General features: G+C 40.6%; 1 protein-coding gene across 6 annotated transcripts in view; it reads right to left on the minus strand.

The window, feature by feature from the left end:
* The window catches only part of rbm47 (RNA binding motif protein 47), a 32,411-nt gene that overhangs the window by 13,467 nt on the left and 2,296 nt on the right, over window positions 1-16,648 (minus strand). The gene's annotated exons all lie outside the window — the stretch shown is intronic.

The raw sequence follows: 16,648 nt of genomic DNA on the forward strand, positions 1-16,648 counted from the left end.
AAAGCACACATAATAGGTAGAAAGCTACGCGTGGACTGTTGCACCTTTGAATTATTTTCATGATGATACTGACTAATGAACTAACATGATGGTCGAAAAAGTGGATTATAGCAAAAAGCTGTGTCTGTAAACGTCTGTGTGTGTAGTTGTGTTTGTGTTTTCATGGCCATTTTGCTTAAAAATGTGGCATATGCGTGCCCAAGTTACAAAAAAAGAAGGGTTGAGGACGAGGGTCAGTGAAAGCTGGCCTTCATCTAAGCATGTGGGGGTCAGTCTGAATCAAAGATTAACAGTCAGTCATTAGTGGGAGCCAATCAGGACACCTCAGAGGGTTCAGGTGTTCTAGTGACCGCACAGCAAAACTATCAGCCGGTCGGGTCAACAATTATAAGTTAAACCCTACAGATAGACCCGAGGGGTGGACAAAAAAACATTGACTGTCACTCGTACCTTTAATCATTGGACATGTTCCCTAAATCATTCGTTGCACTTAACCCACACCACATTCTTTGGAAATACAGAAATCTTTAAAATCCTGATGTAAAAATACTCAGACTTTATAATAAACCACAGAACCCACAGTTACATATCAGTGCAACACTGCAGCTCCCTGATGGGTTTATAAAAGGTTCGGGACAAAACTCAAGGGATTCATTGAAAATGAATAATATTATCGGCCTTCTCCTTCCATCAATTGTACAGGGGGAATATCTGTCATTGGCAAAAACATTGACCTGATTTTGATCAGCTTTTAATCACAACGGCAGATGAGAATACTTTTCTTATTTAAATCGCAAGTAATCACAAAGAGTGGAAAGTGTTGCTAGTGCCTCTCAGAATTTGTTGGATATCTCTGATAAGTCGGTTCCCTAGTAAGGCCAGGGTCAAAACAGACATGTGCACACACACACAAACACACACACACTTACATATACTGGAATCTGCGATATTGGCAAAACAGCGAATCATCAGGAATAAACTCAGCAATAAAGCAGCACTGGTTATCAGTCTCTTAGCTGGAGAGGTATATGACTGATTTATCACAAGTCATCTATATAAGTCAATGAGTAGCGTGTTACAAGACTAGAGAGCCTCCTGTTTATGTCTGCAGAGTAATACGAACTGTGGGAGTGCACCACACTGTTCAGGCCACACTGGGTTTTTTTGGGCAGGTGTAGAAATGCTTTAGGAGTGTAAAAAAAACCAACAACTGCTCAATAGTTTCAGGCAACTGTCAAAACCCCCTTTTCGCAGTGAAACAACAAAATAGGTGTACTTTCAATGATTTATGATTTGACGTAGATGATGTTACATACATGTTGCAAGTTAAATATGTTGGTAAGTTAACTTACGCACGTTAAAATAGTTGTTAAAATAAGTCAACATCGATTTTTGTTTTTTAAGGCAGGACACAAACAACAATCTCTTGGGGTAAAGTCCTGTCCTTAATCTGTCCAACCACCCGCAACCTACTACTTGCGCTTACTTTGTCACTGCTCATACTTCTTTACCTGACATCCTCCTTTGCTCTCGTCATAAATACTATGGCTAATATAGGTCGCAATAAATGCCCGTCATATTAAACTGCTAGCACAGAGGCTTTAATCAACGGTGCTTTACGAGAGGACAGTCTGCTCGCAGCTCGACCGCAGTTTAACAATTACATGGCAACAATATTTTTATCCCAGAAAATGCCAACCAGGAAAATGTATTCTGATTTGAACCCCACCAAATATGAACATAAAGGAGGCCTTTAGACCTATCGTGCTGTCTCTTGCACACGTACAGCACATTATTGTTGGATATCATTATCACCACTAGCAAATTAAACAATGAACTTGAGGAGAGAGAAGGGAACACTGTGGCTCACCTCTCAGGACACATGATGTCCTCACGCAGAGGTTCACACAGCTCAGCTATCAGCATGCTGACTTCAACAGGATAAAGCGAGATGAAGACTAAAATCACAATGCTGACTGAAAAGAAGGATCTGCATTAACTAAACATTTTTAGATGATATTATTTGCATGGAATCACATTTTACAAAATCTAAGCCCCTTTACTGTTGTTACTACTTCTGTTCTCTGCTGCCTGTTTCTTCCTCCTTTTTCTTCCTCCAAACCATGTACCTGTCACCCTCATTCCTGTGGTTCACCCAAGCTCAAAGAAGAGCAGCAGAAAAAAAAAAAATGGGGAGGAAGGAGCACGGACGGTGGTGGAGAAGGAGGGAAGGAGAAGCAAGTAGAGGGGGAAGAAATTAAGGAAAGAGTACAGAGAGTCTGTATGGGTGGTGGTGGGTGGGTGGGTGGGGGGGAGTCTGAGGAGGAAAAGACCAGATGGAGAGGAGTGAGAGAGGCTAACGAAAGGCGAATGGAGGGGGACCAAATGTTCAGGCCTCCCTCAGTGCTAGAAAGCCCTTCAAAGTGAAACTGGCCTGAAGAATTTCAGGTCAGACAGAGTGCGTAAGTGACCGCCTCCAGCCCACACTAACTTCACCACGGAGGGAGGATGATTCCAGTTCATTTACTCTGAGAGCCCCCCTGCCTTCAGGACCTTCACATTTCTCTCAAATGTCACTCAAAACACCACAACTCGACTCAAACAAAAGAAATTTAAAGCAATATGACAAAGATGTTGTATGTTATGGAGAGAAAGTTGTAACATTTTCTTTTCAATTAAAATGAGTTTTTGGTGACAGCATCAGCGTCAACATTTATTTCATCCCATGTACTAATTACACACAAGAGCACGGACTTTGGTGTTACTGTGAAGAGGACAGTACAGAAAGGTCAGCTGCACCCAGACCTCGTCACACGTCCCCTCAAACACCTCCACAGTCTCTCCTAATCAGAAGAGCTGCTTTAGCTTTCGCGCTAGCTCAGAGGGGCTTTGCTTCCTTAGACAAACACATTCCTCAGGCTAATCAGCTAGTGCACTCAAGGCCACAGCAGACATTGTTTCAAACAATTACCACTGACGTTGACAGTGTCACACTCGTGATAAAGACTTGAGTGGCCCTCCTTGAACGTGTGTCCATGAGTGCGTGAGGGTATACTACCAAGACCCAGAGATCTGTTGATATTTAATGCACTACACAATACAAAAAAAACAAAAAAAACAAGATGTTTGCATTTGGCCTTATTTTTTAGCATTCTTACAACACAGGCTTACAAATGAGCTAACCTTCGTACATACTTGGGTCCACCCTGTCGACAAACACAGCTCAGTGAATAAGACTACGGCTGTTGTAAAACTACTGAGACGCACAGGTGAAATAGCATTTATGTCTATACAATTATTTTGTTTCAATTGTAACGTTTACTTCTTCTTCTTTTAATATTTTCAACAAAATAGTGAAATATTGTCATTTGTTATTGCATTTTTAGCATTCAGTATAACTTCAATGAATGAATGAAGCACCAGATCTCTCACTCACACACACACACACACACACACACACACACACACACACACACACACACACACACACACACACACACACACACACACACACACACACACACACACACACACACACACACACACACAAAAACAAACAGTTCACCTCACCAGGGTAAAAGTCCACAATTTATATGACGAAGAAGCCGGAAGTCTATAGGCAATGATACCAGCTTCTCTGTGCAGTCACTCAAGCATTTTTTATCCCCCACCCTAAACACATACACATACACACACACACACACACGCACGCACACACACGCACACACACACACACACACACACACACACACACACACACACACACACACACACACACACACACTCCACTGGTTCCACTGGTTTCATTATGAGGAATCCTTGCTCTCCATTCTTATCGCTGATTGGTTTGAGTGCCTCTGTTTTCTTTTTCTAATCAGTTTGACTCTGATAAAGTTGTGAAACAGGCAACAAGAAAAGAAGCTCTTTACTTGGTTCAGAGACACGAGTAAAGAAACAAGAAAATGTTGAGTTTCACATTTGCAACATTTTGCTCGAAAACCTGACTTTCCGTTGCTCACTGAAAGTGATTTAACATTTTTTTCATTTAAATTAATGAGCAGCACATCTAGAAGAAGTTTTTAAAGAGACTTAAACAAATTCTGATGTTTGATCAGTGAGACAGACACAGACTGGAGGGTCGGCATTGACACTTTACCTGTATCCCAAACTCAGGAGCGCAGATATCGATGAACGGGCCCAGGAGATGCAGCCGGTGTGTTATTTCTTTTTCACTTTGCTCATTCACACTTGTCTAAAACCTTGTCTCTCTCTATCCATTCACACTTCGTCGGTGTTGACAGGCTGTAGCAGTAAGACAGCCTCCTTGCTTGCCTGTGTTTGAGTGTGGAGGAAAGCAAAGGTGGTTTAGTATTTACTCATTCTCAAAGGCCAAGAGAGAGAGGTGGGGCCACTCGGCACAGGTAACCTCCTTCTTCTTTCCTACCTCCTTCAATCTATTTCTCGCTCAGCTGATAAGGAATCGAACAAAAGGGAAGGCAAAGGATAAAAGGGCAGAGGGTGTGACGAACAGTGATGACTGATGACAATCAGGGGAAAGTCATGAGCTTGAGTTGGAGTGAGCACACTTACACTCATTATTAAATAAAATGGATCAGAAAAATTCAATCAGATTGATTACAGTGAAGAATGATGAAGGAGAAACTTCTTGGTGGTGAAATTTGCTGTTTTTTTTCTCAAAGAAGTTTTCCAAACGCTGGCCTTTCTGTTCAAGAGGACAACATAAACATAAACCATCCATCACTTCCCAAAGAAAGCAATAAAGAAGGCTCATTTTTAGCACAAATTTTCATGGAATAAGAGCTATGTTGGCAGCTTTACGAGGCCAAACTTTATAGGTACTACAGATGCGCTTATGAACAACTGGGAAGTGTAAAACTTCCAACCTGGGTAAATGTGGGAAAATATACCTGAACTAAGAATATCTATATCAACTAAATTGTTTGACAATTTAAATCTTGTAAACCATATGATGGCGCTAAATGAAAGGTCAGGGACCACAACCCAAGCCACAAATTATCTTGACTGTACAACAATCAATCGAATAGATGTAAAAATATTTCACTTAAAAAACATAAATGCAAATCCCTTGTGACACCTGAGGAACAGAAGTCAGTAAAATAGTCCAGTAAGAAACCTCGAATGCTTGTAAAATAAATAAAAAACCGGGGCAGTCCATTAAATAGTTGAAATATTTTAGCCCGGACCAAAACAGTGAACAAACAGACAGAGCAAAATCTCTGTTGTCATGGTAACAAACATTTCTTAAACCAATAGAAAAACATCCCAGATTAAACCAAAGTATAGATAATCACAAAAAGGTGAACAAACATTTTATGATCTGTCACTTCAGGTGTCAGTGTTTGCTTTGTGAGCACTTTTTCCTAGAGGTCTAGTTTTCTTCATCAAATTAGATGTTTGCTTTTGTTATACCTTCAGGCATATGTGAAAGACTGACCTTATAGATCAATATAGACTATTTAAACAGTGTGTAAGACATTGTTAATCAGAAAAGATTACTTAAAGCCTGAGGAAGTTTTAGTTAAAGCTGTTGACAGCTGAATGTATTGTTTTTTCAGTGATCGCATCAGATTTTTTAATTGGTTTGAAAACTTCAGTTTTTTTATAACTATCCAAATCTCTCTCTTTACATCTCAAGTTTTCTTACACATTTCTAGTCTTGCCACAGTGTGTTTAAATGGGACATTTTCATGGCAGCTGACACCACAAGAATGAGCATCATGATTTAGTTTCAGCTGACTTTATTTTTTCATGTATGAACTGAAAGTCACATTAGCAGCTCCACGCTGGTAAAGATAAAGTAAATATAAACCAGACTAAAGCTGTCACATTCTAGTCATATTTGCCAGAAACCCAGAGAGGGTCAGAGAGAAGAGGAAGGACACCACACTGACAATGTGTGGAAGCGTACATAACCTGAAACAACCCTTAAAGAGACCGGCGTGCCGTTCTACTCCAACGCAACAGTGTGTATACAGTATGTGTGTTTGTGCTATTGCCATTGTACAGGTGACACATTAACCAATGACTCTGTTAATGAAGGACACGCAATCACTGATTGGCACCACACACACATGTACGCACGCACACGCACACGCACACACACACACACACACACACACACACACACACACACACACACACACACACACACACACACACACACACAGTGCATGTAGATAGCCAGTTCAAAGTTTACAAACAGACAGGGAGATCTATTCTCTCTGCAGCGGGGTGTAAAAAGGTTGCAGTGAAGGCCACACGGAGCCATAAACCTATTTTAAAGGTGGAAGGAGAGCGTGATTCAAACATTGAGATGACTTTATGACGAGGGCACTGTATCACACAATCAACCCCAAACACACATAAAGGCAAGCTAAGAAAGCTTTATTTCCACAAACCATTATCATGAACAGTGTCTGAACTGCCGTTATAAGCTCTGTCAGCGGTACTCAACCCAGGACAAGCTTAAACTATTCAAATACAAACACAAGGACAAAGTAATGAAAAACTAAAATTGGAAAAAAGAAATACAACTATTCAGCGAATAAATAATTTGATCACCTACGTTTAATAAACAGTATATAACACACTATAACGTATTTGCACGCAGGTAGAAGGACAGTGGTTATTAATGTAGTGCATTTTTCAACAATTATGATCTCTCCTTTGAAAACATATGTTCTAATATTACAGCTGTGTTTTATGATATTGTCATTCATTAGCTGTTTATACAAAAGCCTCCACTTACCTGTTCCTCCAAGAGGAGTTGTAGTTGCTGATAAATAATAATATTATTCAGCCCATATGCTAACAACTACTTTATGGGTAATAAATCCTTTATCAAATGTTTATATACTTCTTGTAAATGCTATATGGGGGAACCTGAAGTTAACTTAATTGAGATTTCCCTCTTCCGACAGCTGAATGTGTAAGACAATGACAAAAAATAAAGAAAAAATTGGTGGAAATTAAAAGCAAAATCCAACAAATGGGATTATACTGAGAAAGGATTTGTTTTTTTTGTTTTTTTAATAAAGTCACTAAACAAAGTCCATGAAGGGCTTTCTATAAAGATGTCATAAAAGCACAACGTGTGCTCTGAACATAGCAGAATACAATGAAGATAGCGATCACATCAGTGTTAAATGAGACATGGGGGAACTGGCCCTGCAGGTCTGATGTGAACCACAAGAAGTTGATACACAAACAGCTTTACAACGGCCACTGAGACAGGCAGGGGGATGTTGATGGATGTGGAAGAGTCTGCTGTAGTTATGTCGGCTGTCGTGCCGCCTATCAAACTGATTGTGTTTCAGATACATTGTTTAGCTGTTTATGGTGGTAGATATTAAAAAACAGATTGCAGGGGAGTGAATTACAGGAACAAGTTTTTGCAATTTAAAGGTTTTGATATTAGTATTATTGTCTGTCTGTCTCTAGTGTGTATACAAACACACACGCGCACACAAGCACACACACGCACACACACAAACACACACACGAACACACGCACGCACACACACGTGCGCACACACGCACACACACACACACACACACACACACACACACACACACACACACACACACACACACACACACACACACACACACACACACACACACACACACACTCTAAAACAAACTGTACACACACATTTACATACTAGACTGTGTCCGTTAGCAGCAAGAGCCTTTCAGACTGCTGATTAAAGAATAATAAGATGGTAATAGAAACTTCCACGAAGCAGGAATTTTACAGTAGATTCTGCCCCCAGTTTGATACACTTGATGAAATGTGTCCTGTATTAGCAAAACCATATATATTATTTTGTACAAGGCTGTCCACATCAGCGCTACATTTGATATATGTGTAGCATTAAACATAAAATGCTCGCCGGGTGCGAAAATTTCAACAAAGATATTTGCAGAAACACTGAATGAAACAACATCACAGATAGGAGGGGGTTGTACTGTGTTCTATGTAAACTTCAGACTCTGTACTTATGGAAACATAAACATGACAGACATGTCCTCAGATATGTGTTACCCCCGCAGGATATGTGAGACGGTTGGATGGTGTCAGCAGGACGAAGTGCCTGTTGCTCATGAAAATATTTCCAGCAGGCAGCAGATCACACCTTCATCACAGTCAGCAATACTTTAAATATGAGCATCTGTGGTTGTGTGGGTCTGGGATCTGGAGAAAGACATTTTCTTGTTCTGGTGTGACTTTAACCATGTTTATCTCTGTTTATCTGTCAGTGTGTGTATTTGTTTCTAAATGCCATTTAAGGCTTTGTTCAGACTCCCGGAAAATTGGATTTGTTTCTCAAATGTTCAGGACGCACTGTTCACACTGTTATTTGCAAGTGAGCAGATCGGATTTGGTGTGTCACCAACTTATCTGCATGGGTTACTGTATTACCGACGTATGCATAGCTAAGCTGGAGACGAGGCTTTAAAAAGCAGAAGCAAAGTGCCAGCAGGCAATTTGTTTTTGCGTCTATCCACTGGCTGTTGTTCTCGTCGTCCTCCACAGCACAAAAATCTCCTCTTCCCCGATAGCTCTCTGCAAGTAGTATAGATTCTACTCACTTGGAAAATGACGTTGTCATTGTGTCGCTTTGCCATTGGCGCAAAAAAAATCAAATCTCATCCACCAGAGCGTCCAGACTGAGATGCATCTGTAGAAATCCACATTGGAATCACATTTCAAACCCCTACCAAATGTGGTTTGGATGACATTTGCAAAAATCTGATTTCTTTTGTTGTTTGCTGTCCAGATTTTGAAAAATCAATGTTGATATAATCTGGATTCAACAAAAAATGGATGTGAGCTGGCAGTGTGAACAAGGCCTTATGTCCCCAATAAATCTGCATCTTTTTCTACAACATTTTACCTGTTCTAATCTACTATATTTGCATTAAAAAGTCTTAAATATCAACTGAACTAAAAGATTGAACTAATAAAAGATTAAATTGTAGAAACAAGAAAGATCGAACTAAAATGATTTTTGCATTTAATGTGAGAAAATGAGAGATTTTCATCCAGCGTTGCTCCATGTGGACAACACTTTTAAAAATTCTTATCTTTCATGCCTCAGAAATCATTTGGCAATGATACTAAAACCAAAACTAAACCTGGTACTTAAACTAACTAGAGCAACACTTGGATTTAAGTTGAACAAACTAAACAAAAATAACAACAAATTAGGAAAAGTATCTCTAAGCTGTTCTACTCTTCTTGCTTTATCTCACACATTCTTGCAACAACATTATATATTTCAGGGCCAGAATCAAATTAAAAATAAATACTATGTAGAGCACACATGTTGAACGTTGAAATGTAAAAACACACATGGATCAGAACTGGTGGATCTGGATCTTCGACTTCAGTTGATCTTTTCAACAACGTCGGAAGAGAGGGAGCAAACACTGCAGGGTGTCACTCGCTCGCATGCATGTGTGGTTGGATAAGAGTGCGCGTGCACCTTAGACATTAAGACTATACTTTGGCCAACAGGGAAACGTCTGGCTCTTTTCTGTTGTAACACTTCCTCATTCACAGCGTCACCTCACATCCTCCAACCATTGTCAACCAATTCCAGTGTCCTACTTATGATTAACAACATGACTCAGCACAAAAAGAAAGCCTTTTTGCCCTCCTACCACACACACACGCACACACACACGCACACGCACACACAAGCACACACATTATTTTTTTCTTCCATTCTAATGAAAGAAGTTTCCCCTTTTGCCTAGAATTTGGTCAGCTGACGCCGAGTCATGTGGCTTGTCACTAACCAGTGGCAGAGCAGCACAGCAGCGTTGTGTTTAGGTGCTACAATCACTGCCAAGGTCAAGGAGACAGGGAAGGAGAAAGAGACAGAGAAGAAGGAAAGCGATAGAAGGAAAACATTTGAAGGAGCTTTCAAATTGAGGACACTACTGACAGAGAAACAGCATGTCATTCTGACGGTAAACGACACTGCAGTCAGTTATTATCTGGCCAATAACCAGTAACCACTGTAACGTCAGCGTGGATGACTGACCTCTCTCCCGACAGTGGGAAACGACACTAACTATCATGTGATAGAGTGTCAGCAGCATGTGGATGTAATGGGAGATCAGAATAGATGAGATCCTGCCAAAATCTGAAGGAACTCTGGAGAAGGAAAACCTTTACAACTAAGTTTTTGTTTTTAGAGTTTTGTACTGTTGTATTATGACAATCACTAACATGCCAGCTCCTTTAACAACATGAGAAGATACTACCAGGTATTCAGCAGAGAAAACAGTTTGGACAACCTGACAGGTTAAAAATAAATGTACAGCTGAATCAACACTTTAGCCACATTATGAAAATCATTTGGAAATACTGTCAACACTGATGTTAGCACCATGGTGTCCATTGACGTTTACGGTGCTCAACATATTGCCTACTTCATTTACTGTAGATATGCAGCACACATACATTTTCAGATGATTGTAAAGGACATTTTAATGGTTTTTTTGTTTAGATTTCTTCTTTGTAGCACAACTAAACTTTAGATTTGTTCACCTTTCGTATCATCTGACGTCTCCTTTTTCTTGTCCTTGTTTTTGGCAAACCTTTCTTAAATGCCTATTACGTATACATTTCACATACTAACAGTTTTTGAATGATAGGGAATAAACACTCCAAAGTGAGCAGTAAATAGAGATTTTTTTTACACTTATTAACATTATTTTGTGCCATTATTGACAGATTGCAACAGTGATCTTTGCATCTATAAACTGTAAAGTATTGTATTAACCTCATGCTGTTCTGAGCGCATAAAATTCACACTAAGAATTCAGACTTGGATGAAATGATGAAAGATTATCATACGACGGTTGGCCAGGTGTGTGCAGTTGAGGCCATAGCCAATACTTAAACCTTGCTCTAAAGTTGTCTTTTTTAATTCTTCAACAATGATGCAAATTTAACACAACGAGGGACCATTTTTCATGACCCCCTTTGAAAGGGCCTGTGCAATACATAAAGACACTTTTGCCTTGAGATATTCCTTGTGCTTTAGGTATACACTGGCTTCAAACTATCCCCAACTATTCAAGCAGAAACTTAGAACTACCTGAATATGTAGTTAATATTTCCATTAAAGCGGCTGTACTTGTTTTATATGCATGATGGGATGCTGTGAAGTCACAGCTTCTGACTGATCCTGTTTCTGCTGCATGTCTCTTTTATTAAATGGCAGGATGATTACTCAGCATGCAATAAATAGAATTAGCTGTGTACATAGTAAAGTATTGACAAGTCACTATACAGTAACTGTAATGTCATCTTCATCTTCAATATCCATGCATGTATGCTCTAAAGCACATTATCTTTTGGCATTATCTTGAACCTGCACTTTTTTACCCTCCCTCATTTCCTGGAAAAACCAAATGATCTCCAGCACCCCCATAAATGCACACACATAGACACAGACACAGACACAGAGACAGAGACAGAGACAGACACTCACACAGTAAAGTGAGAAGGGAAAGTAAAACAGGCCGATAAGAGCTGAATAAAAAGCTGGTGGAATTCAGCGCTTGTTGCCTCCAGCTAACTCAGATCCCCAAACACACAATAACTACACTGCTAAATGGTGTCACCGAAACAGGGACTTAATGACGAGAAACAAAATAAATCATCCAGAGAAACTAAAAAGGTGTGAATTGCACCTGTTCACCTGGTCATGTACTGAAACTACTCACGAAACAAAGAAGAGGGAAAAGAGAGTGTGGGAACGTAAGCGATAGGGAAGATGTGTGGGGGACAGATGAGAGAGAGATGAGCCTGATTGTCTTCACATAAAAACAGGTGTTTCTGTGTGTGTGTGTGTGTGTGTGTGTGTGTGTGTGTGTGTGTGTGTGTGTGTGTGTGTGTGGCTTCAGTGTACTTTGTGTCAGTTTTGTGAATGGGTTCACAGTGAGACTCAACCCACGGAACATTCCATTCTGGCACAGAATGGGGTGGCTATGTATATGTGTGTGTGTGTGTGTGTGTGTGTGTGTGTGTGTGTGTGTGTGTGTGTGTGTGTGTGTGTGTGTGTATATGTGTGTGTGTGTGTGTGTGTGTGTGTGTGTGTGTCACATTGTAAGGACCGTTTTCTGTTTTAGGTCGGCCACACCATTGAAGGTAAAGTTAGTTTTAGGTTGATGCTTGGATTAGGTAAGTATGGTTGGGTTACATGGAAAGTTTCCTGGAAACAAATGTATGTCAATGTAATGTCCTCTGAAGTGATGGAAACACAACTGTGTGTGTGTGTGTGTGTGTGTGTGTGTGTGTGTGTGTGTGTGTGTGTGTGTGTGTGTGTGTGTGTGTGTGTGTGTGTGTGTGTGTGTGTGTGCGAGTGTGTGTGTGTGTGTGTGTGTTTGGGGTTGGGCCTTATCATGAGATGCAGCGTACTACAGTGTGTAGTTTCTGTCCCCCAGACCTACTCACTTTCCCCCCTTCAACACTATCCACATTTGCTTGCCTTCCCTCCTAGAATCAAATCACCCACTGCGTGTGCGCACGCGTACACACACACACACACACACACACACACACACACACACACACACACACACACACACACACACACACACACACACACACCTTGCCTCTTGGCCTACTGTCCAGACAACTAGCCCATTGTGTGTAGCAACAGGTATGCAGTGAAGAGTCTGTTTGAGAACAGGCAACAGGATGCTCAGTATGTGTGTGTGTGTGTGTGTGTGTGTGTGTGTGTGTGTGTGTGTGTGTGTGTGTGTGTGTGTGTGTGTGTGTGCGTGAACAAGCTAAAGGACACGTACACGTTTTTCAAGTGTATATTACAATGATTCAGTTTTTAATCTCTGCAGCTGTTTTCTGGGTCCATCCAGACCACGAAGAGATCAGAGATCCCTTTTTAATCAAACATCAGGTGTCCGCGCTCAGTGCAAAAACACATACATTTACGTACAGTCTCCATTACTTACATCCAAATCACATGAGGGAGATACCACCTCACTGCTAATATACAAGAAGCACAATTACGGCGGTCAATGCGATGTATCGATTGGTTTGTAAGTATTGTCTTATGAGAACCTGTCCCTCAATGTCCCTCTGTCTTCACTCATTTAACCTGAAAGGATGCAAGAGGTGGATCAAGAAACTAGCAGTGAAATGAAGCATAATAACAGCATTAGTGCATGAGCAGGTTGGAGGGAAGGAGGGAAGCGAGCAGGATAGGAGGAGAGGATGAAGGGTTCAGCCGTGTCACCACACTGGGGGGTGTAGGGTGCACGCAGGGGTCAGAGGTTGAACAGCGGAAGGCAGGGGACTGAGGAAAAGGGGGGAGGAGGAGTGTTGATGCAGCCTTCGCAGTGAGTGAATGTCACCTGTTTACACACTCAACAGTCCTGCCACGTTCCCAGAAGACAGACAGTTGCACAATGCCTCATCTCAACGGCCCACTCTAATCACAACGGAGACACTTTTTCTCACTTAAGCCTCGTGAAATCAAACAAACAGACAGACAGTTATGGTTTAATTAATCCTGGTTTGGAAATAACTGTCATGCCATTTCTGCATTCTCCTCAATATAATCATGATGAATGGTATTCGTGTGCACAAAACATCAAAGCATGTAAAACTCTCCCTGTTATGTTTATGGGAAAGTTTGTCCAGCACTGGGCACAATGTGTCAGAAATGTCTTGAGGGAATTTCCTCAAATTTAGCATAAATGTTCACTTGGACTCAAAAGTCAACTAATTAAGAAGTGTGGGTTAAAGGTGAAAGGTCACTGTGATCTCACAAAACACATTTGTGGCCATAACTCAAGAATTCATCCCTAATTATGACAGAATTTCATACAAATGTCTAACATGATAATATGATAAGGAGATGATATTTTATATCAAAAGTGTCAAACCTCTCTTTAACCCAAACTATGATGTTTCCCTTGCCAAGTTGTTTGTTGCCTTTAAACTGTAGCAAGCCATAAGAACAATTCTTTAAATTAAGAAACAGTAATTTATCATTTTTTAAAGGGACAGACAAATGATGTGCTGTAAAAAGAGGTGTCATGGCAAAAGTGGCTGTTGTCCTGGAGGGCATGAAAAACAACAAGTTTAGTTATTTAGCGTGAAGGACTCTCTTTAGATAAAATATTTTTTTGATTTTGGGGAACTGACCCGTTAACTTGAGGGCCCTAATTGTCATTACAGTTTATTGCTAATATTTTCCTCCATTTTGCTGCCTATTCCCATATTTTTTTTTAGCTTTGGTGGCAGAGGAAGAGAACCAGTCCAAAGTATCTGCTGGTGTAAATGAGCACATTTAAATGATTTTTCACTTGGTTCCCTCCTTTTTCCACCTGTATGTGCTACCCTAATTTCTACCTGTTTCAACTTTCCTTGGTCTCGCTGCAGCTCTGTGTTTGGCCCGATCAGAGGGGAGCTCAAGAGGGAGGTGGGGGGGTAGAAAGAGGGGAAGAATGTGGCCATTGTGCTCCCCAGGTATGTGTGTTTGTGACAAACAGAAAGAGAGAGAGAGAGAGAGAGAGAGAGAGAGAGGGGAGAGTGAGGCTGATCAGATCTTGTTACAGGTGTTTCATAAACAACACAATAGTGCTAACAGGTTCCCTTCTCTCTCTCTCTGCTGCTGCATGAGTCTCTTTACTCTGCAGCTTTAGATTTCTGCTTCACTGTTGGTGGATTAGGCTTATGGCTTTGTCACATACACACTGCACAGAATCTGTGCTTCCCCATCATGAGCATGAGATGATCACGTGACAGTCATGTGACATGACCACATACAATGTGTGTGTGTGTGTGTGTGTGTGTGTGTGTGTGCGCGCGCGCGCGCACATAATTCATGCAGTTTAAGCTGTTTCTCTTCCTTATGCTTGAGGTTATCTGAATAGTAGCTTCCCATCAGCTTCCTGCTTTAAAAAAAAAACCAAGAGATATTTTATTCCTGTTGCCTTCAGTTTCAAGACTGTTCTTGTCTTCCTGAAACGAGAGAGCTCCCAAACACGATACCATTAAGGTCACACTCGAGAAAAAAAAGATAAAAAATCACGTCTTAGATGACTCTGCCCCTGTTTGCAACTGTGGAATGTGATACACGAAGTCGAGAGATAAGTATCATCCAGAAAAATGGTTTACCTCTTGAACTTATTTTCACAATCCCTTATGAAGCCACAGATATCCAGTGAGGGAGACTGACACGTAGGCAGACGTAAAGGTCTATTTCAATAACAACTATCATGCTAACCGTTTAACTGGTGTCTATTTTTGGTTTTGGTTTTGCATGAGGCCCTTCGAAGAATCCGTGTGTCATCACTTCATCAGGTCTGACAACAATTGCACACACACACACACACACACACACACACACACACACACACACACACACACACACACACCTTTCACACAACTTACGACTTCCATAGGTATTTACAGTATTCATAAGCAAACCGGTCGAGCAATTTAGACGTTTCACACGCATACATAGTCTTGTTTCCATCATGTCAGAGGACATTACATTGACTTACATTCATTTCTTGGAGACTTACCCTGACCATAATCAGTACTTGACAAACCCTAAACTTACCCAGACATTAGTCTAAACTGTAAACCAAGTCTTCACTTTCATTAACATTTAATATCTCACATTTCAGGGCTTATTGGTCCCCAAAAGGAAGGTGGGTCCCCACAATGTGGCTTTGTAATCTGATTTAAGTCCTCACAACATGAACAGTACAAGCACACACACACACACGCACGGTAAAATATTTTTGATGGAGTGTGTCAGTCCAACCTCCACATCGTCCATCTCTACATGTGATTGTCAGGAAACAGAAAGTAACTTTTCTCTCAACTCATAGCATAACCAATCTATCAGCACAATTCAATTTCCACTAAAAGTAGACCCTCTGGAAATTACTGATATTTCTTTTCCAATTATTTTTTTACGTTCATATTGTGATTCTTTTTCCATTTTTAATTTCAAACTCACACCTATTTTGGAAAGGTTTGCAAATTTTGTAAAAGAAATTGGCATCTTAATTTTTGCTTTAGAGGAAAATTATTTTAAATGAGTTTTTACTATCAATAACATATTTCAAGCATCAATTAGAAATCAAAGGAGAGCGTCCATCACCATTTAATGCTTAATGTATCTATTCATGTAGAGACATCTGACATCTGAAGTCCACAAAGTCCAGTTGAAGAAATTAAAGTTTTTTTTAATTTGATTAAATAATCACATATCTAGTGTCAGCCAGACTCCCGCTCTCAAACTATCATACATAGACACTCGCTCTAATACTACACACATATATGCACACACACACACACACACACACACACACACACACACACACACACACACACACACAACTAAATCTCGTTTGTACAACAACAGGACACCCAAGGCTAACTGGCGCCCTGCTCAACCAGTTTCTAAAACACACACACACACACACACACACACACACACACACACACACACACACACACACACACACACACACACACACACACACACACACACAAGATGAGTAGACAAGACACCAATTGAAAACACACACACACACACAC

Source organism: Embiotoca jacksoni, unplaced genomic scaffold (assembly GCF_022577435.1).
Source record: "Embiotoca jacksoni isolate LCO1_2020_lvr unplaced genomic scaffold, fEmbJac1.0.p SCAF_4, whole genome shotgun sequence".
Taxonomy (NCBI): domain Eukaryota; kingdom Metazoa; phylum Chordata; class Actinopteri; family Embiotocidae; genus Embiotoca; species Embiotoca jacksoni.